Raw genomic sequence first — 22,532 nt, forward strand, 5'->3', positions numbered from 1 at the left:
GCCGAAGCCGAAGCAGTTGAAGACGGCAAAAGCTTCAAAGCCAGCCCCTTCACCAAAAATCTCAAAGGCGAAGCCATTAGCGACTGCACCTCCTGAAGACAGTGTGCAGTCTGAAGACTTATCATGCATCTCAAGGCACCAGAAGGCCAAGATGCCTCTGTCTCACACTGGCAAAGAGCTCAGAGCTGCTGCCATCTTGCGCAGTGAAGCCATTGATCTGTCAAGTGATGAAGATCTTGGAGATGACGCTCTTGAGCAACTCATCAAGAGCAAAGAAGAAGTAGAAATCTTCAACAATCTGCCTCTCTTTGATGTCGCCATCATCCACAACTTCATTGACGAGTGGTTTGCCACACCAAACATCAGCTTTGAAGATCTACAGCTGCCCGTTGGCCTCAGCGTCGCCTTCCAAGGCGCTATTGCTTCAGAACTTGCCATTGCCCAGCGCATTGTTGAACTGAAGCAGAAAATTGATCATGAAAAGGCTCAGTTCAAGAGGAATATGGCCAAGCTTAGCATGCAAGAAGTGAAGAGCTTCAAGATCATGTTGCATGAGCTAAAGGAAAACTTTCTGAAGAAGCATGCAGAAGCTCAGGGTTCACGTGAGCGGATGAAGTCTCTGGCGGACAGATGTGTGCAAGCCTACAATGAGGCTGAGAAGCGCAAGGCACTTGGGCGTCCTGGCATCGACCCCAAGATGGCCGCAAAGAAAAAGAAGAAGACTATTCCAGCTGAACCAGAGGCACCAAGGCAGGAAGCAGTTCCGCTTGTCTTCCCAACTGCAATGACTGGCTCGAAGCCAAAGAGCCGGTCAATAGCTTCAGAGCTCAAGAAGACAAGAACTGCTGAGGCTGAAGCCAGGAAGAGGAAAAGCTCTGAAGCCTCTCCTATTGCACCCAGCAAGAAAAAGAGAAAGACCAAGAAATCTCGGGCTGCTCCCACAGAGCCTTTGATAGTTGAACCTATTTCTATGGTTCACCCTGACGCAGAACGTCAACTGACGGTTCATGAGCCTGCTTCCACAGAGGCTCCTGAAGCTGAAAACATTCCAGCAGCTGATCTCATCGTTGCTGAAGACATTGGTCATCGTGACAATGTAGAAGATGATGCAGCCCTTCCTCAGTTAGAACACAGCGAACTCATCAGCATTGGTCGTCCACTGACGCCAATTGCACAGGATGCTTCATGGGCGGATCGCCCTCAAGAGGAAGAAGACTATGAGGCCCAGCCCACTCCAACCCCACAGGGGTCGTCTGTGTTCCGCAGGCTTCGCAAAGGTCCAAGGCCTCAAGTCTATGCTGAAGACATTCCGGCTGCATCAGCCGCAGAAGAAGCACCACAAGAGCCCACTCCTCTGCTCCACCAAGAAGCAGTTCTCCAGGAGAACGTGCTTGTGACCGACCCTCCAGCTAGTCAACCGGAGGATGAAAATCTTGAGGCTGCCACAACCAACAACGAAGCTAATGTGGAGCCCTCCCCAGCAAAAGCTTCAGAAGACAGCGAAGCCACTGAACCCACAACTTCTTTTCCTGAGTCTGCTGCAGGTCCCCAATTCAACTATCATGTTGAGCACAGGCCTCAGGTCCAGAAGCCAATCCCCAGACTGCCAAGGTTTCCAGGTCCTGCATCAGCACCTGGCTCCTTCAACATCAATGGCTTCAGGGCAGATAATACTTTCTTCAATAGCTCCAAGAACCCCTATTCAAGGGAAAGGATTTCATCAGATAGGTTCTGGAGCTATCCTCAGCGCAGCTACTACTGTTGCATACTGTACAACCAAGGTCGCATTTTCCCGCACAAGCGCCTTGATGTTGAAGCTATTGCTGGTCTGCCCTATCTAGAGGAAGCGTTGGATTGCTTCAAACAAGTGGGTCTGCTACAGTTCATTACTGATGAAGAGCATTGGAACGAAGAGCTCCTGCTACAATTCTATGCCACACTGCACATCAAAGGATACAACAGAGATCCGAAGACTTGGGTCCTAGAGTGGATGACCGGCAACGTTCATCAAGAAGCCAATGCATTTGATATCATTGAGTTCACAGGCCTGCCCACTCCAGGCGAATTCTTCGAGCAAGGCTGTCGGCTACACACTGAAGCTATTGAGAGCATATTTCAGAGGCCTGAACCGAATATGAGTCAGATGCTCTCCATGATGAAGCCATTGCCCCACGATGCTCCTTATTCCACAGAGTTCTTTGTTGAAGACCTTGAGTACCTGCCCAGGACCATCTATCACATCATCCGGCGGACTCTCTGGCCCATTAAAGGACACTCTCCAAATGCCAAGATCGAGGGTGCAATGAAGACTTTGATATTCTGTATCCTTCATGGCAAATGCTTCAACGCACAGGATTTCTTCATACGCCAACTAGCTGCATCAGGCTCAGATCTGTTTGGTGTAAAGTTCTATGCTCCTTGGGTAATGAGGCTGATCAAACTTCACTCTACCATCTCGTATCAGCCCTCAGCCCGCAACCATCAGATCTTCTTGCCTGATGTGGATACCTCTGCTGAAGCCATCTATCCTGAACCTGCCAAGCAACCTCTGAGTCTTCAGAATGCAGAGCACCAGAGCTTCACTCAAAACGTTGAAGGTGTTGAAGCCATCTCCAGGGTGTATCCTTTGGCTGGCACTACACGTGCACCACACCCTGCTTCAACTGAAGCCACTGACAGTGCCACTGCTTCAAGACCCAAGATGCGCACTCGTGTTCTCAACGACCGAAAGCTTCTTATGGCCCTTCATCAAAAGCAGGATAGGCATCATGACTGGTTGAAGAGACAGATGAAAAGCCTCTTGGTGGATGTAAATCGCATCCGAAATCTTGCCACCAAGAATGCTTTCGTTGCCCATGAAACCTGTCGCCGCACATGGAAAGGGCTAACGATGATGCTTTCTGAAGCTGATCTTCAAGAGGGTGGCTTCACTGAGAGATTCAAGTTTGACTCCACACCTCCTCGAAGAGCTGTGCTGCTGGGGACTCCATCTCTTGAAGACTCTGATTTTTCTTCCTCTGCTGCCACAGTCACTGCCAGAATCATTGAGGAAGAAGACAATGCTACCTCACCGCCACCTGCTTCAACACCTCCAAGCTCTTCTGCACCGCCAAACAACGCCAACAACCCTGCTCCTTCACATACTCCTCATGGGAACGAGTAGAGGCTCTATGTCTTCAAAACTTTTTGGTCATTACTGACAAAAGTGGGAGAAGCATATGAGATTGATAGTCTTCAAGCGGGTTCATATGGGTGGGTGCCTTATATTTTGCTTCGTGCTTACAACTCTCGTTTTTTTGCTACATTTGGTTCTTATGAGTTGTAACACTTAAACCAGATGGTCGTCTGCTACTTGTTTGCCACCCTGTTTTGCGAAGATAAATTCCGCATGTGTGACGATAAATTCCGCACTTGTCTCATTCTGCAGACGTCCATTTTCCATTATGCATGTCATTATCTTCATATACTTTCACATGCATAGTGGATTGTCATCATAAGCTGAAGTGGATCTCCACAAGTACAACATGCCATGTGCATTTGCATTCCAAAAGCAAATTAACTTATATGCACATCTTCAGGGGGAGCCCTTGCAACTTATGAAGACAATTCCTTATCCTTTACAATTTCATAGACTATATTCCCCATTGAAAACGTCAACTAGTTTGTCATCAATCACCAAAAAGGGGGAGATTGTAAGTGCATCTAGTGCCACCCCTAGTTGGTTTTGGAGTATTGACGACAAACCTAGTTGAGGGACTAATGTGTTTGTGAGAATTGCAGGATAACACAGGTAGAAGTCCCTCATTGATTCGGTTTTACTACCAGAGATGACCCCTAAAAATGTGTGAAGACATTGAAGTCAAAGGTGGTATATGAAGATATTCACAATGAAGACTACGACAAAAGAAGACACGTTATGAAGCCTATGGAGCTCGAAGACTTAGATCTTTCGTAGTTCTTTTTCTTTTGTGTTGAGTCATAGGAACCACCGTACTGTTAAGTGGGGTCCAGGAGAACTAGTCAGAATGACTGAAGTGATGCCTAAACCAAAAACCTATGTCTTCGAGTGAAGACATTGAGAGCGAATCTTGTCCAGAGCCGGACAAGTCATCTTTGCTTGTAGCCTAAGTAAAGTTGCCATGAGAGTTTGAAATCTGACCGTTGAGACACGTGTCAGTTCCTTAGTGACCCAGGGTCATTTCGGACAAATTAGGTCGGGTTGCCAAGTGGCTATAAATAGCCCACCCCCTACAACCATAAACGGTTGGCTGCTCAGATTGAGAGTACGGCTTTTGTCGTTTGAGAGCAACCCACCTCGAAGCCTTTGAGTGAGAGAATTCCTTGCGAGGATAAAGCCCTAACCACCCAGAGCCAGAGAACATTAGGCATCACTTCAGTCATTCTGACTGGTTCTCCTGGACCCCACTTAACAATACGGTGGTTCCTATGACTCAACACAAAAGAAAAAGAACTACGAAAGATCTAAGTCTTCGAGCTCCATAGGCTTCATAACGTGTCTTCTTTTGTCGTAGTCTTCAATGTGAATATCTTCATATACCACCTTTGACTTCAATGTCTTCATACATTTTAGGGGTCATCTCCGGTAGTAAAACCGAATCAATGAGGGACTTCTACCTGTGTTATCCTGCAATTCTCATAAACACATTAGTCCCTCAACTAGGTTTGTCGTCAATACTCCAAAACCAACTAGGGGTGGCACTAGATGCACTTACAATATGTGAGTTCTTGATCCTATCTTGCAAGTTTATAGTCACCTACTATGTGTTATGATCCGGCAACCCCGAAGTGACAATAATCGGGACCACTCCCGGTGATGACCATAGTTTGAGGAGTTCATGTATTCACTATGTGCTAATGCTTTGTTCCAGTTCTCTATTAAAAGGAGGCCTTAATATCCCTTAGTTTGCGATAGGACCCCACTGCCACGGGAGGGTAGGACAAAAGATGTCATGCAAGTTCTTTTCCATAAGCACGTGTGACTATATACGGAATACATGCCTACATTACATTGATGAATTGGAGCTAGTTTTGTGTCACCCTATGTTATGACTGTTACATGATGAACCGCATCCGGCATAATTATCCATCACTGATCCAGTGCCTACGAGTTTTCCATATACTGGTTGACGCTTATTTACTTTCCTGCTGCTACTGTTACAATCACTACAAAATACCAAAAACATTACTTTTGTTGTCTTTACTTTTGTTGCTGCTACCACCACTATCATATTACTGTGCTACTAAACACTTAGCCACAGATACTAAGTTTCCAGGTGTGGTTGAATTGACAACTTAGCTGCTACTACTTGAGAATATTCTTTGGATCCCCTTGTGTCGAATCAATAAATTTGGGTTGAATACTCTACCCTCGAAAGCTGTTGCGATCTCCTATACTTGTGGGTTATCAAGACTAATTTAAGGCGCCGTTGCCGGGGAGCATAGCTCTATTCTTTGAGTCACTTGGGATTTATATCTGCTGGACACTATGAAGAACTTGAAAGATGCTAAGACAACAATTTATCCCTCAACTACGAGGGGAGGTAAGGAACTACCATCTAGCTCTGCACTTGATTCACCTTCTGTTATGTGTAAGCTAGGGACACCTAAACCTGCTTCTGCTATTCGTTCTGAGATGTCGCATGTTATTGATGATGCCACTTCTGCTATGCATGATACTTATGATGAAACTGCTTCTATGCCTGATACTACTGTGCCCCTTGGTGAATTTCTTGATGAAAAAATTGCTAGGGCTAGAGAAAAATAAATTATTGAATCTGAATACGATGATGATAGTGATGATGAAAATATGCCTGTTATCCCTAAGGGTTATCTTTTTGATATGGAATCTTCTGCCGCTATTTTAGCTTGCAGGGATAGATATGAGCTTAAGAGGTTATTAGTTAAATGGAACAAAGAATCACTTAGAGATAAAATGAAACCCGACCTTGCTTTTGCTACTTCACCTATATGTGTTCCTGATAAGGATTATGAATTCTCTGTTGATCCTGATATAATTACTTTGGTTGAATCTGATCCGTTTTATGGCTATGAATCTGAAACTGTTGTGGCACATCTTACTAAGTTAAATGATATAGCCGCCCTATTTACTAATGATGAGAGATCGCGTTACTTTTATATACTCAAAATATTTTCGTTCTCATTAAAGGGTGATTCTAAGATATGGTTTAATTCTCTTGATCTTGGTTGTGTGCATAGTCCCCAGGATATGATTTATTACTTCTCTGCTAAATATTTCCCTGCTCATAAGAAACAAGCTGCTTTGAGGGAAATATACAACTTCGTGCAAATTAAAGAATCGAGTCTCCCACAAGCTTGGGGGAGGCTTCTCAAGTTACTTAATGCTTTGCTTGATCATCCTCTTAAGAAACCTGAAATACTTGATATCTTTTATAATGCACTAACCGATGCTTCCAGAGATTACCTGGATAGTTGTGCTGGTTCTCTTTTTAGGGAAAGAACACCGGATGAAGCTGAAATTCTATTGAATAATATGTTGACAAATGAAAATAATTGGGCACCTCCTGAGCCAGCTCCTGCTCCAATTACCGAGTCTATTCCTAAACCAACTCCGAAGAAGAGAGGTGTTCTATTCCTCAGTCCCGAAGATATGCAAGAGGCAAAGAAATCTATGAAAGAAAAAGGTATTAAAGCTGAAGATGTTAAGAATTAACCTCCTATTGAAGAAATACATGGTCTTAATATACCGCCTGTTGAAGAAACATATGATCTCAATTATTTATTTATTGAAGAACCTCCTGATCCCGATATCTGACACAGGTAGTAAAGGTAAATTCTCTCTATAGATATGATAAAGCTGAAGTCCCTCCTGCTAAAATTGCTAGTCAGTGCTTGGATGAGTTTGATAACTTTATGTTTAAGCAAGACGACTTCAATGCTTATTTTGGTAGACAATTAAAAGAAAATGTTTATATGATTAGACGCTTGGGTGATTATATGGCTAATATTAAAGGTGAACTTAAACTTGTTAGCAAACATGCTTCTATGGTTACCACTCAAGTAGAACAAATACTTAAGTCTCAAAAAGAAGTGCTTGATGAAATGAATAGTAAGAAAAATGATTATGCTGTTAGAGTGGCTACTAGAACTGGTAGAATGACTTAGGAACCTTTGTATCCTGAAGGCCACCCTAAGAGAATAGAGCAAGATTCTCAAAGAAATAATATTGATGTTCCTAGTTCTTATAAAAAGAAGAAGAAGAAAAATGGTAGAACTGTGCAAACTTCTAGTGAACCTATTACTGAACCACCTGATAATCCAAATGATATCTCTATGCCTGATGCTGAAACACAATCTGGTAATGAACATGAACCTAGTGAAAATATTAATGATGATGTTCATGATGATGCTCAACTTAGTAATGATAATGATGTAGAAATTGAACCTACTGTTGATCTTGATAACCGACAATCAAAGAATCAATGTTATGATAAAAAAGACTTTGTTGCTAGGAAACATGGTAAAGAAAGGGAACCTTGGGTTCAGAAACCCATGCCTTTTCCTACGAAACCATCCAAGAAAAAGGATGATGAGGATTTTGAGCGCTTTGCTGAAATGATTAGGCCTATCTTTTTGCATATGCGATTAACTGATGTGCTCAAAACAAATCCTTATGCTAAATATATGAAGGATATCATTACTAATAAAAGAAACATACCGGAAGCTGAAATTTCCACCATGCTTGCTAATTATACTTTGAAGGGTGGAATACCAAAGAAACTTGGAGACCCCGGAGTACCTACTATACCTTGCTCCATTAAAAGAAATTATATTAAAACTGCTTTATGTGATCTTGGAGCCGGTGTTAGTGTTATGCCTCTCTCTTTATATCGTAGACTTGACTTGAATAAGCTGACACCTACTGAAATATCTTTGCAAATGGCTTATAAATCAACTACTATACCTGTCAGTATCTGTGAGGATGTGCCTGTTGTGGTTGCAAATGTTACTATTTTAACGGACTTTGTTATTCTTGATATTCCCGAGGATGATAGTATGTCTATTATTTTTGGAAGACCTTTTCTTAATACTGCAGGGGCTGTTATTGATTGCAACAAAGGCAATGTCACTTTTCATGTTAATGGTAATGAGCATACAGTACACTTTCCGAGGAAAGAACCTCAAGTTCATAGTATTAACTCCATTGGAAAAATTCCATCGATTATAATTGGAGGTTTTGAATTTCCTCTTCCTACTGTGAAAAAGAAATATGATATACTTATTATTGGGGATGTGCATATCCCCGTTGAGGTAACTTAGTGTTATTTTAAATTTCTCCGGTTTCATGATTATCGGAATGAGTTTGTTAACAAGACTTGATCAACCTAGTTAGTGGATTCTTTTTGATGAGCATGAGATGGATGAAACTAGAAGCACAAACTTCTATACCCTCTCTATACTTTCTGTTAATTAGTAGAAATAAAGTAAAAAATAGTATTTTTCTATCTGTTTCCTGACTTATCCGTGCAATATAAAAATATCCCGAAAATAAAAGTCCTCAGAATGCCATGCCAATTTAATATGATTTTTTCGGGAATATTTGAGGATTTATTGTGCAAAAATTACCGTGAGAGGAGCTACCACCTGGCCACTAGGGTGGAGGGGCCCCCCCCTTAGGGCGCGCCACCCTGCCTCGTGGGCCCATGGTGGCCCTCCTCCACTTATCCCAGCACCCATCTTCTTCCTCTGTCTCACACAAACCCGAAAAACCAACTCAAGCACGAGTTCCAGCCACTTTTGCTGTGATTTTCGATCTCCTTGCTCAAAGCACCTCTCGCAAAACTGCTTGGGGAGATTGTTCCTTGGTTTGTGACTCCTCCATTAGTCCAGTTAGTTTTTGCTCTAGTGCTTTATTCTTTGCAAATTTGTGCTGCATAGGTGACCATGTTCTTGAGCTTGCATGTCGAATTTATATGGTTCCAAGTAGTTCTAATGCTTGATTTAGGCTCTCGGCACTTGTAGGAGTAGTTGCTATCAGTTTTATTGAAGTTAGTTCACTTTTGTTTGAAGTTACTAAAAATTTCAGAAATTTTTCAGAGAAAGACAATATGCTTAGGAAGATGTTCCAAGGTGGTTCTTCTAAGAAGCAAGGACCCAGGATTGCTATGCGCGATGCTGACGAGGATCCACCAAGAGCCGCTCCAGTACGGCCTTGCGAATGGCCGTCGGAAAATTTTATGGACCGTGCGGGAATTAAATAATAATTCAAAGCATATTTGCGCAAATGCCGGTCTTGAGGATTTTGGGGCTAACAAATGCCCCCAGTATCATGATCTCACAAGTTCCTTTTTGAGGAGGTTTGAGTATTCATCTTTGCGTAATTCTCCTTCAGTCATGTTTGATCTTTATGGCAAATCTTATACCATGGACCTAGAGGATTTCACTCTTGCTTGCAAACTTCCATCATGGGGTAGTATTAGGGATCCCCCTAAATCTGAATTTAGAAACTTTCTTGCTAGTATAACTGTAGGGGAATCCAGAGATATAACGCAGGGTACCATAGGGAGCATTCACTTTCCTGCTATACATTATTTTGCTCTCTTCATCGGTAGATGCATAAATGCTAAGGATGAAGCATGTCACATGTGTGTCCCTGACCTTAGCATTCTCAGGAGTGCCGTGTTAGGAGACCAATCTTATCATATGGGAGCCATTGTAGCTCGTAGGTTGCATCATAATAGACATAATGGAGATTTCTTTGGAGGAATTTATGCAACCCGCTTAGATAATTTTCTTGAGATAGACATTCGTGAGAGTGATACAGACTTGCCTCCTGCCTTTTTAGATTATAACTCTATGGCTTCGCACTAGTTTGTCGAGAGGCCTGAATCACCTTTCTTATATCGTTTAATTTTTAACAAATGACACGTTGTCCGTATTACTCTCCCTGCTCCTGCCTTCTTTGATGCTTAGGCAAAACGAAGATACACTATCACCAGAGAGGAGGCAGATGAATACGAGAGGAGAGCGGAGGCAGCCCGACTCCATGCTGCAGCTCAACAGGCGATAACCGCTGCACATAAGTATGATCCCAACTATTCTTCGTCGCAGTACGACCCCAGCTACACCTATGGGTATCCGCCAGGCTATCCCTGGCAATAGACCAACTTAGGCCAAAAGCCTAAGCTTGGGGGAGTACATATTTCTCACTGACATTACATTTATGTTCACACACACTCATTGCTAGATGTCGGTGATCATACTCTTTCGCTGTAATATCCATGCTAGTTTATTTTCTTTTTCCTACTTTTTTCTTGTGTGTTTGTTAAACCTTAAGAAAAACCAAAAAAATTAGTAGTAGTTTATTTTTATGCTGTAGTAGTAATAATTAAAAAGAAAACCCAAAAATATTTCCCGTTCTTCTTTTGCTTGTTGGGAGCTTTCCCGTGTAAATAGTTTTACTTCTTTTCTTTTCTTCGGGGGTCAGTAGGAGAAGACCATAATTAAATGTTGAAGTGGCTCTTATATGCGTTATTGTTGATTTAACCAAGAGCCCATATTGCCTTGTCTTCTCCTGTTTATTGAATGCTCACAGATTCCAGCTTAGTCCAATGCATGTGCACTCTTATTATTATTCACACCGTTCGGTCGTGCAAGTGAAAGGCAATTATGATGATATATGATGGGCTGACTGAGATGAGAAAAGCTGGTATGAACTCGACCTCTTTTGTTTTTGTAAATATGATGAGTCCCTCGTTCTTGATTCAGCTTATTATGAATAAACATGTTTGCAATAACAATTAGAGATCATAGTTGCTTGTGCCATGCTTGATTAGCTATGAGTTATAATGATTTACCTTATGTGCCAACATGCTATTGAGATGATTATGATGTGGTATGATGGGGTGGTATCCTCCTTTGAATGATTTAAGTGACTTGACTTGGCACTTGTTCACGCATGTAGTTGAAACAAAATCAACATAGCCTTCACGATATTTATGTTCATGGTGGATTATATCCTACTCATGCTTGCATCCAATGTTTATTAATTTTAATGCATGTACATGGCTGTTGTCGCTCTCTAGTTGGTCGCTTCCCAGTCTTTAGCTAGCCTTCACTTGTACTAAGCGGGAATACTGCTTGTGCATCCAATCCCTTAAACCCCAAAGTTATTCCAGATGAGTCCACTATACCTTCCTATATGCGGTATCTACGTGCCGTTCCAAGTAAATTTGTATGTGCCAAACTCTAAACCTTCAAATAAACATTCTGTTTTGTATGCTCGAATAGCTCATGTATCAACCAAAGCTCTCCTTATCTTCCGTGTTAGGCGGGTTATTCTCAAGAGGAGTGGACTCCGCTCCTCACTCACGAGAAAATGGCTGGTCACCGGGATGCTCAGTCCCATGCTTTATGCAAACTAAATCAAAATTAATTGCAAACAAAGCTCCCCCTGGGACCTGATGTATGTTGGAGACACTCGTTGTTTCGAGCAAGTCATGGATTGATGCTTGTTGGTGGAGGGGGGGTATAAACTTTACCATTCTGTTTGGAACCGCCTATAATGTGTTTAGCATGGAAGATATCACCATCTCTTAGTTGCTACGTTGACAATGAAAGTATACCGCTCAAAATACAATTTATCTCTATTGCAAAACCGAGCTCTGGCACCTCTATAAATCCCTTCTTCCCTCTGCGAAGGGCCTATCCATTTACTTTTATGTTGAGTCATCACCCTCTTATTAAAAAGCACAAGCTGGAGAGCACAGCTGTCATTTGCATTCATCACTATTAATCTATGTTGGGTGTGACTATGATTGTATCTCTTTTACCATGAATTACAATGTCTAGTCAGTCCTTGATCTTTAAAGGTGCTCTGCATTTATGTTTTGCGGTCTCAGAAAGGGCTAGCGAGATACCATCTTGTTATATCATAATATGATTGTTTTGAGTAAGGGTTGTCATCCGAGATTTATTATTATGGCTTGCTAGTTGATTATACTGTTGATATGAGTAATTATGAGACCTGAGTATTATTGCAAATGTGGTTAGTTATGATATATGCTGAAAACTTGAATGCTGGCTCGACATAGTTACAACAACAAGAGCAAACAGAGTTTGTAAAAGTTTTTCTTTCTTTCTTTCAGTTTGTCAACTGAATTGCTTGAGGACAAGCAAGGGTTTAAGCTTGGGGGAGTTGATACGTCTCCGTCGTATCTACTTTTCCAAACACTTTTGCCCTTGTTTTGGACTCTAACTTGTATGATTTGAATGGAACTAACCCGGACTGACGCTGTTTTCAGCAGAATTGCCATGATGTTGTTTTATGTGCAGAAAACAAATATTCTCGGAATGACCTGAAACTCCACGGAACATCTTAGAAAAAATAATAAAAAATCCTCGCCAAAGATGAAGACCAGGGGGCCCACACCCTGTCCACGAGGGTGGCCCCCCCCCTCTAGGGCGCGCCCCCTACCTCGTGGGCCCCCTGGATGCCCTCCAACGCCAACTCCAACTCTATATATCTGCTTTCGGAGAGAAAAAAAATCATAGAGAAGAAATCATTGCGTTTTACGATACGGAGCCGCCGCCAAGCCCTAAAACCTCTGGGGAGGGCTGATCTGGAGTCCGTTCGGGGCTTCGGAGAGGGGGATTCGTCGCCGTCGTCATCATCAACCATCCTCCATCACCAATTTCATGATGCCCACCGCCGTGCGTGAGTAATTCCATCATAGGCTTGCTGGACGTTGATGGGTTGGATGAGATTTATCATGTAATCGAGTTAATTTTGTTAGGGTTTGATCCCTAGTATCCACTATGTTCTGAGATTGATGTTGCTATGAATTTGCTATGCTTAATGCTTGTCACTAGGGCCCGAGTGCCATGATTTCAGATCTGAACCTATTATGTTTTCATGAATATATGTGAGTTCTTGATCCTATCTTGCAAGTCTATAGTCATCTACTATGTGTTATGATCCGGCAACCCCGAAGTGACAATAATCGGGAGCACTCCCAGTGATGACCATAGTTTGAGGAGTTCATGTATTCACTATGTGTTAATGCTTTGTTCCGGTTCTCTATTAAAAGGAGGCCTTAATATCCCTTAGTTTCCGATAGGACCCTGCTGCCACGGGAGGGTAGGACAAAAGATGCCATGCACGTTCTTTTCCATAAGCACGTATGACTATACGGAATACATGCCTACATTACATTGATGAATTGGAGCTAATTTTGTGTCACCCTATGTTATGACTGTTACATGATGAACCGCATCCGGCATAATTATCCATCACTGATCCGGTGCCTACGAGTTTTCCATATACCGATTTACGCTTATTTACTTTCCTGCTGCTACTGTTACAATCACTACAAAATACCAAAAACATTACTTTTGCTGTCTTTACTTTTGTTGCTGCTACCACCACTATCATATTACTGTGCTACTAAACACTTTGCCGCAGATACTAAGTTTCCAGGTGTGGTTGAATTGACAACTCAGCTGCTAATACTTGAAAATATTCTTTGGCTCCCCTTGTGTCGAATCAATGAATTTGGGTTGAATGCTCTACCCTCGAAAGCTGTTGCGATCCCCTATACTTGTGGGTTATCAGACATCTCCCCGGGAAAGTGCATCTGGATTACATACTTGAGGTGCTCTCCGGTGGGTGCGATGAGCAGCACATCAGCACCGGCGCCATGCAGCAAGAAAGCCCCGTCAAAGTACATAATCCATTTGCGACTTGCCTCCTTGCCGGGGAGACTGGTCACCTGGATCTCTTCGTCTGGCATCGAGGTCCACTCGGCAATGAACTCTGCCAAGACTCTGCTCTGGATTGTCGAAGTACTTTCAAACTTCAAACCAAAGCTCGACAGCTCCATAGCCCACTCCACAATCCTCTCGGTTGCGTCTGGGTTATGCAGTATCCGTTGCAATGGGAGGCGAGTGACGACGGTGATCTCTTGTGCCTGGAAGTAATGATGTAGCTTCCTCGAGGCCATAAGGAGGCCGAAGAGCAATTTCTGCACACCAAAGTACCTTGACCGAGCCCCCTGCAAGAGGGAGCTGACAAAGTTAACCGGGTGCTGCATCATTTTCTTCTTCGGGAGCACTTCGTCTGGTTGCACAGGCCCTGCCCCACCAGCGTCGGACCATGCCGGGGGCCTTGCCTCTTCGTTGACCTCCCCCTACGCCATTAGTGCGACGCTGACCACTTGATTCGTTGCCCCAGATACAGCAACAACGGCTCTTGTGGTTTAGGCGCAACCAGTATTGGCGTAGAGGAAAGGTATTTCTTTAGATCCTGCAATGCCGCCTCGGCCTCTAGGGTCCACTCCATTGGGCCTGCCTTCTTAAAGATTTTGAAAAAGGGAAGGGCACATTCAGCGGACTTGGAGATGAACCTGCTCATGGCGGCAACGCAGCCAGTGAGCCGGCGCACATCCTTGATCCGCTTGGGTGCCTCAATCTGCTCAATAGCCTTGATCTTGTTTGGTTTTGCCTCGATCCCACACTGTGACACAAAGAACCCGAGAAGTTTTCCTGATGGGACGCCAAAGACACATTTCTCAGGGTTCAGCTTGAGGTTGATCTTGCGTAGGTTGGCAAAGGTCTCTCCTAGGTCTTGTACAAGGGTTGCCTTGTCCTTGGTTTTGACCACTATGTCATCCATATATGCTTCCATATTTCTATGTAGCTGGGGCTCAAAACCAATCTGGACCGTGCTTGCGAATGTCGAGCCAGCACTCTTCAACCCGAAAGGCATCCGTAAAAAGCAATACGTACCACATGGGGTGATAAAGGTTGTCTTCACTTCATCTTCTCTTGCCATGAAGATCTGGTGGTAGCCCGAGTAGGCGTCGAGGAATGACAACAGATCACACCCGGCCGTGGAGTCAACAATCTGGTCGATGCACGGCAACGGGAAGGGGTCCTTAGGACAAGCCTTATTGACATCCGTGTAGTCTATACACAGCCTCCACTTCCCATTTGCCTTGCGCACCACCATTGTATTGGCCAACCACGTCGGATGGAGCACTCCTCGCACCAAACCTGCTGCTTCCAATTTCCTGATCTCCTCTGTGATGAACTCCTGTCGTTCCAAAGCTTGCTTCCTGACCTTCTGCTTGACGGGTCGCGCATGGGGACAGACAGCAAGGTGGTGCTCAATCACTTCCCTAGGAACACCGGGGAAGTCGGATGCTTGCCACGCAAACACATCGACATTCGCCCACAGGAAAGCAATGAGCGCGCCTTCCTATTTGCCGTCGAGGGTGGAGCTTATGGTGAAAGCCCCTCCCGTGCCATCCTCCTTGACGGACACCCTCTTGGTCTCTGGTGGTCCAGCTCTGGATTTCTTTCTCTTGCCGGTAGAGCTCTCGGGCACATCCTCGACGGTAGCACAGCACTCCGAAGAGGTGCGCTTGCCGGACTGGGTGCGAGAGGTCTTGTCGGTCTTCTTCTTCCTTCCAGGGGCCTCAACGGCAGGAGCAAGTGCCTTGGCGGCAGCTGCTGCAACTGCTTCTCGATAGAGTTGGTCAGCGTAGAACAACGCATCCTTCTTGTTGGAGGGGACGGTGATGATGGTCATTGGCCCAGGCATCTTCAGCGTATTGTAGGCGTAGTGTGATGCCGCCATGAACTTGGCTAGTGTCGGGCGGCCGAGGATCCCATTGTAGGGCAAGGGGATCCCGGCCACATCAAAGACGGTCATTTCCGTCCTATAGTTCAACTCACCTCCAAACATCACGGGCAATGTGACCTTCCCCTTCGGCTGGCTCCTTCCCAGACTGATCCCTTGAAACATACCCGTTTCCTCAAGGTCTCCATCAGGAATTTGTAGCCTTTTGATCACGACGGGCGAGATCAAGTTCAGGACGGCCCCACCGTCAACCAGCATCTTATTCACCCTGAGGTTGCATATCGTTGGTGAGACCAACAACGGCGGCGTCAAAGATGAGGGGCATACTGGACGACTTCAGTGGCTTCTGAGCGTTGAACGATGGCTCTGCTGCTGTAATCTCACGCGCCCACTGCTTGAGCTGGCGGTGAGAAGTGTGCAGCGAGGCACCACCATCGACGCACATGGCCTCCGTAGCCTTCTGGAACTCATGCTCACCGGACTCTTCGTCCTCATCACGATCATCGTCTTCCTGCTTCTTGTCGCGGCCCCGAGCGGGCCTCTCTTGCTGGTTATCCTTGCTGCGGCGACCCCCTTGGCCGCCATGCTTCTTGCCGGATCCTTCGACACCATCCCGACCCTTCTCCTTGTCCCGCCTATCATATTCGGCCTTTTGCTTTTTAGCAAGCAGCTCAACTTGTTGACAGTTCTGGACGCCGTGGCCCTTGGTGCGGTGGATCTTGCAGTACTGCTTATCGGAGCCCCCTGGCTTGTCGGCAGCCGCCAAGGCCCGGCAAGCAGCGCACCCGGCAATCTCCTTACCTGGGTCGTCTGCCTTGGCCTTCTTGGTGGCGCTGGTGTCGCTGGATCCCTCGATGGCAAGAACGGTCTTGTCCTTGCGTTTCCTGTTGCGAAGCTGGCCCTTCTTCATCGGGGCGGTGGTGTCTTCGTCAGTAGAGTCGGTTTCCGCACCGGCGTCTTCGCCGAGGTACTTCCTTCCCTCTTCAGCTCGGGCGCATCTATCGGCCAGAACGTAAAGTTCGGCCACGTCCTTGACCTTGTTCATTGCCAGCTCTTCACGCATCTTGCGGTTACGCACATTCTGATGGAATGCACTGATCAGAGCGGCTGGATGAACATCTGGGATGTTGTATTGCACTCGACTGAACCTCTGTATGTACTTGCGCAGGTTTTCGCCTTCCTTCTAGGGAATGATATGCAAATCACTCGCCTGGCCATGGGCTTGGTGGCCTCCAGTGAAGGCACCAACGAACTCATGGCACAGATCTGACTAAGAAGAAATGGAATCTGCCGGCAAGTGCATCAACCAAGACATGACATTCGGTTCCAGGGCCAACGGGAAGTAATTGGCAAGCACCTTGTCATCACGAGCTACAACGGCCTGCATCGCGAGGGTGTAGATGCTGAGGAACTCTGACGGGTGGGTCTTGTCGTCGTACTTCTCGCCGACGTCGGGCTTGAACGTGCGGTCGGACGGCCACTGGAACTGCCGCAGCTCACGGGTAAAAGCTGGGCAACCCACCTCATAAGGTAGGTCGCCGGAGCCTCCCGGTGCTGGGTGGTCCATAGCGGGCCCCTCCCGCCTGTCTGACTAGTGGCGCGTATCGCGCCGGCGCTCGATGTTGGTTCGAGCGTCTTCATGGGCTCGTTCCTGAAGAACCTGGCGTTGGTCGCGGCGGGTCCGCGGGTCGGACGACGCTATGGAAATGTCATCACAAGTGTCATCACGACAGACCGACATCCGCGGTGGTTGGCGTGGAGGAGGAGAGTGCACCGTGGCCACGGTGCCTCCGGCCCCTCCACCACCGGCATGCAATGGCTCGATGGAGCGTTGGCCTGAGGGCCCTGACGGCCGTGGCTCGTCTTTGTTGGCGACGCCGACAAGGCTCCGGATAGTGGCTCTCCACTCGTCGAGCTTCTCCGCAGCGGGAGGGAAGTCGAGGAGCTGTTACGCGCACGACAAGGCTTCTGCTGGCGTGGGCGGCGGCGAAAGCTGCGTGGACCGCGGCGCTTTTGACTTCTAACCATGTTAGAAGGAGCTCTGTTACGGCCCAGCAGCTGTGAGCCGTCCTCGCCAGCACTTCGGCGGGCAGGCTGGCCTCCTTCGTCCCGCAGATGACGCACAGGACTCTTCCCACGTCGGTGTCGAGGGTCACCGGTGTGGTGACGCTGCTCGCCGCGCACAACTTGGGAAGAGTGCACTGTGGGCGTCGGAGTGGGCGCCTTTGAGGTCGTCACGCCACCCGCGGGTGGTACGGCGACGCCCCCGGAGGGTCCCGCGCCGTCTACGGGGGGGTGGCAGCTCCGTCTCTGGATTTCGCGGCATGTAGCCCGTCGCTTTGAACACAAACGACGCCACTCGCCAGGCTCTGACTGGCAGAGCGATGTTGGTGCTCGCGGGTCGTGCCTCGGGTTCTGTCCGCGACCGACTCGCTGCTCGCCCGCACTAGTATGGGCCGCCCAGCCCCCGACGAACCGACCACCGTGGCCGCCTTTTTCTTGGGAGCCATGGAGACAAAGAACCGCTAGGCTAACTGCTAGATCAGATTCTCACAACTGCGCCCCCCTACCTGGCGTGCCAAAGAATCGGTGAGAACGACACCTATGGGATCACTGGGTCCCTTCTACGGTCGGCGGGCGCGGGGTCGTGAGAAGAGCAGGTTTAGGAGCCAGCACACGGATCGTTTACCCAGGTTCGGGCCGCGAGGACGCGTAAAACCCTAGCCCTGCTTTGGTGGATGTATTAAGTGTTCTTGAGCTTTCTGAACTAGCTACGGTGGCTGTCCCGTTCCAAAAAGGCGAATCCTTCTCCTGGTCGCCTCGGGCCTCCTTTTATAGGAAAAAGAGGCTGCCATAGTGGCACATAGGAGGTGGAAACGCCTACAGTGTGCGAGCTTATCGCACGGCATTACGGGACAAAGTGCATTAAATGCACTATGTAGGTGTCCATTAGCTTTATCGGGGACGGGAACAAGGCCCGTCCCGTTCGTCGCCGCTTTGCCTCACTTCGACACGCGCCCAGGCTGGCGATGCATGCAACGCCATGGAGGCAGCCAGGCAGCTGAGATGGCGCGGTGGTAGGGCCTTTATGAAGATCTACATGCCGCCACACAGGTGTTTGCTGATTTGGCCTAATTTGGACTAGAAGCTGCATGTTGCCACGCAGGTGCCTGCCCAGCTGGTTGGGCTGGCAGCTGCATGTGAACGGCGGTGGAGTCTTGGCTGGTGCGGGCCTCGCAGTGGCCCTGCTGACACCCTTGGCAAGGGCCAGGGGCTCGGCAAGGGTCTTGCTGTGGCGTTGCTGTCATCCCCGGCAAGGGTCTTGCCGGGGGTCTTCTGGATTTCCTCGGCTAGGATCCTGCCGAGGGTCGCCGTCTTCTAGTCCTCATCTGAACTCATATACTTACGAGCTTGACGAAGATTTGCATGCCAACACAGAGGCGCCTCCCGAGCCTCGGTTCCAACGTAGTTGGTTAGGTTGGAGCCAGTGGGCTCAAGGGTGGTTCACTCCACTGGCATCGGGCAAGTTGCCCCAGCAAGGCCTTGCCGGGGCTGCGGGTGGGCCACCTCGGCAAGGATCTTGCCGAGGGAGTTCACCTCGCCCTCTTGCCCTCCTGCACTTCCGGTCTTGGCATCGCATTGGTCGTCTTGTGCTTTGGCTTCTCTCCGGCTTCCCTTCTCTACCCTGCTAAGTGTGGCCATGGCGCGTGGCTTTGACTGCTCGTGCACAAGTAAATGGATCAAAAGGAGAGCCCCTACTTTTTTACACCGACATGAGGAAATTCGGAATGCCCTTGATCACCGTCGCATACAGAGTTTCACAGAACTATCGCACGTAGTTCAGAAGTATTGCACGATCGAAAGCACATGGAAGGCCCAGAAAACCCAACTGGAACTTGCTGCCTTTAAGCAGTGCACTTCCCGGGCAAAACGGATACACCCTTATGAGGCATCCGACCATAAGCCCATCGGCAAGAAAAACAAACCCTTTACGGGATACAGGTCCGTTCTTGACGAACTCCTCGACAAACCCTATCCAATACATGCGACACCGAGCAATGAATCAACTCACAGCCTTCGGGCATGTTGGGTACTCCGGCAGGTAGCTAAAAGTGGGGAGGCCATCCTCACCACCGTCACTCCAGAGAAGCAAAGCAGTACCACCTTTCGAGGCATCATCCCTAGTCAAGAAGCACGATGCTCGGGGAGAATTAAACTTGACGTAGTATTCGGCACGCTTGAAAATTACATGTCGGAGGAGTTGCTCTTTCACATTGCTCCCTTCAATAGCGGATATCATGCCCTTCTAGGCCGGGGCACTTTTTCATGCTTCCAAGCCATACCCCATTATGGGTACATGAAGCTTAAAATGCCAGGGGTCAATGGAATAATCACAGTTACGAGTGATCCGGATAAAGCACTCCGCGCCCAAAACAAAACCGCATCCTTAGCCCTTGAGGCACTATCCGAAGCCTTCACGGCTGAAGAACTAACCACCCCTACGATCCACGATGGACAAGGATGATGTGATTCTCGATAAGAGACCTAAATCGACCTCTTTCAAGATAGCAGATGAAATAGTTAAATTTCAAGTGCACCTGACAGATCCTAATAAAACAACGTCCATTGGAGCACAACTGGACCCGACGGTAGACGTCGCCCTATGCGCGTTCCTATGTGAAAATTGGGATATCTTTGCCTGGCACCCTTAGGACATGCCCCGGATCCCATGCATGCTGGCTGAACGCAGACTCAACATAATCAAAGGGTTCAAACCAGTCAAGCAAACGCTGCGGCGATTTTCCGAACCCAAATGACAAGCTATGGGGGGGGGGGCTAGCCAAACTACTCGAGGCCGGGTTCATCAGAGAAATCAAACACCCGGATTGGCTAGCTAACTTGGTCATGGTGCCGAAGAAGGATAATTCTTGGCAGCTTTCTGTCGATTTCGAGGACCTCAATAAGGCTTGCCCCTAAAGACCCTTTTCTGTTGCCCCGCATTGACCAGATCATCGATGCGACCGCGGGACACGACTCTTTGTGTTTCCTCGACGCTTACTCTGGATACCATCAGATTAAAATGAAGGAGTCTGACTAGGCCGCAACAACATTCATCACCCTGTATGGGCCTTTCTGTTTCAACACTATGCCTTTTGGGCTTAAAAACGCTCGTGCCACTTACCAGTGCATGATTCAAACATGCTTGGAAGAACAAATCGGCAAGATAGCTGAAGCATATGTGGACGATGTGGTCATCAAGACTAAACACGTCGAATCATTGGTGGATGATCTCTGCCTCGCATTTGACAACCTCCGAACATTCGACATACGATTCAATCCGGAAAATGCGTCTTCAGCGTTCCAGCCGGAAAGCTGCTGGGGTTCATTGTCTTCCATAGAGGAATTGAAGCAAACCCAGCTAAAATACGAGCCTTGTCGCAATTGGCCACACCAACAGACCTAAAGTAGGTCCAGAAACTAGCAGGGTGCGTGGCGGCTTTGAGTCGCTTTATCTCCAGATTAGGAGAAAAGGCATTACCACTTTACAGACTGCTTAGATGCACTGGCAAGTTTGAATGGACGAATGCGGCCACAACCAGATTGTAGGAAATAAAAACCTTATTAGCAGGCAACCCAATCCTAGTTGCCCCGGGTGTTGGTGAGCCTATGTTGCTTTATATCTCTGCAACTCATCAGGTAGTGAGCGTTGTACTCACTGTCAAACGAGGGGAAGAGGGACATAAATTCCCCATCCAAAACCTAGTGTATTATGTATCAGAGGTTCTTACACCATGCAAATCCTGATATCCTCACTACCAAAAGATAGTTTACGCGGTCTTTATGGCATCCTGAAAACTTCGACGCTACTTTCAAGAGTGTTCAATCACGGTGGCATCCGAAGTACCACTTAATGACAACATAAACAATAGGGACGCCACCGTCCGCATAGCTAAATGGGCAATTGAGCTATTACCGTTTGAAATAACATACAAGCCACATCGAGCTATTAAATCTCAGGTGCTAGCCATCTTCGTCGCCGAGTGGACGGAAGCCAAGATCCCTAAAGATTATGGTTCATACTCCAACTGGATCATGTACTTCGACAGCTCTAAAATGCTAGCTGGAATGGGGGCTGGTGTCATCTTGACATCCCCTACGGGGGACACAGTCCGCTACGTGTTGCAAATCATGTATACGGACTCCAATAATGTAGCCGAATACGAGGCACCTCTACATGGTCTCCACATGGCTGTCTCCATGGGGATACAATGCCTAGAGGTGCGTGGCGACTCAAACCTCGCAATATCTCTGGTAAATGGAGAATTCGATGCAAAAGATCCAAAAATGGTGGCATATTGAAACGATGTATTAAAAATATCGGCTCGGTTCGAGGGGCTTGAATTTCATCACGTCACTCGAGATAGTAATTAGGCAGCGGACATACTTGCTCGCATGGGCGCTAAGCACGACCACGTCCTGCCGAACACCTTTGTGGAAAGGCTCTTCCAGCCATCCATGATATGGCAGGACGAGAGCGGAGACGCCAGTACGGACCTGATCACGCCCCCAGTAGCCGAGTACAATACCAATATCATGAGGGGTTCGGATACTGAAATAACACCCTCTGCTCATGAGATCATGACCGTTATTGCTCCATGGACCAAACCCTTCCTGGCCTTCCTTAACATGCAGGAGCTTCCTGATGATCAAAATGAGGCTTGTCACATAGTCCGGCGTTCTAAAGCCTACAAACTTCATGAAGGTGAACTATGCAAGAAAAGTACTACCGGAGTACTCCAAAGGTGCATCCCTGAAGAGGAGGGACGGCAACTCTTGGCTAGAATACATGCTGGTCTGGGTGGCCATCACGCTGCAACTCCGTCCCTCGTAA

Source organism: Triticum urartu, chromosome 2A (assembly GCF_056163025.1).
Source record: "Triticum urartu cultivar PI428250 chromosome 2A, HENAU_Tu73, whole genome shotgun sequence".
Lineage (NCBI taxonomy): Eukaryota > Viridiplantae > Streptophyta > Magnoliopsida > Poales > Poaceae > Triticum > Triticum urartu.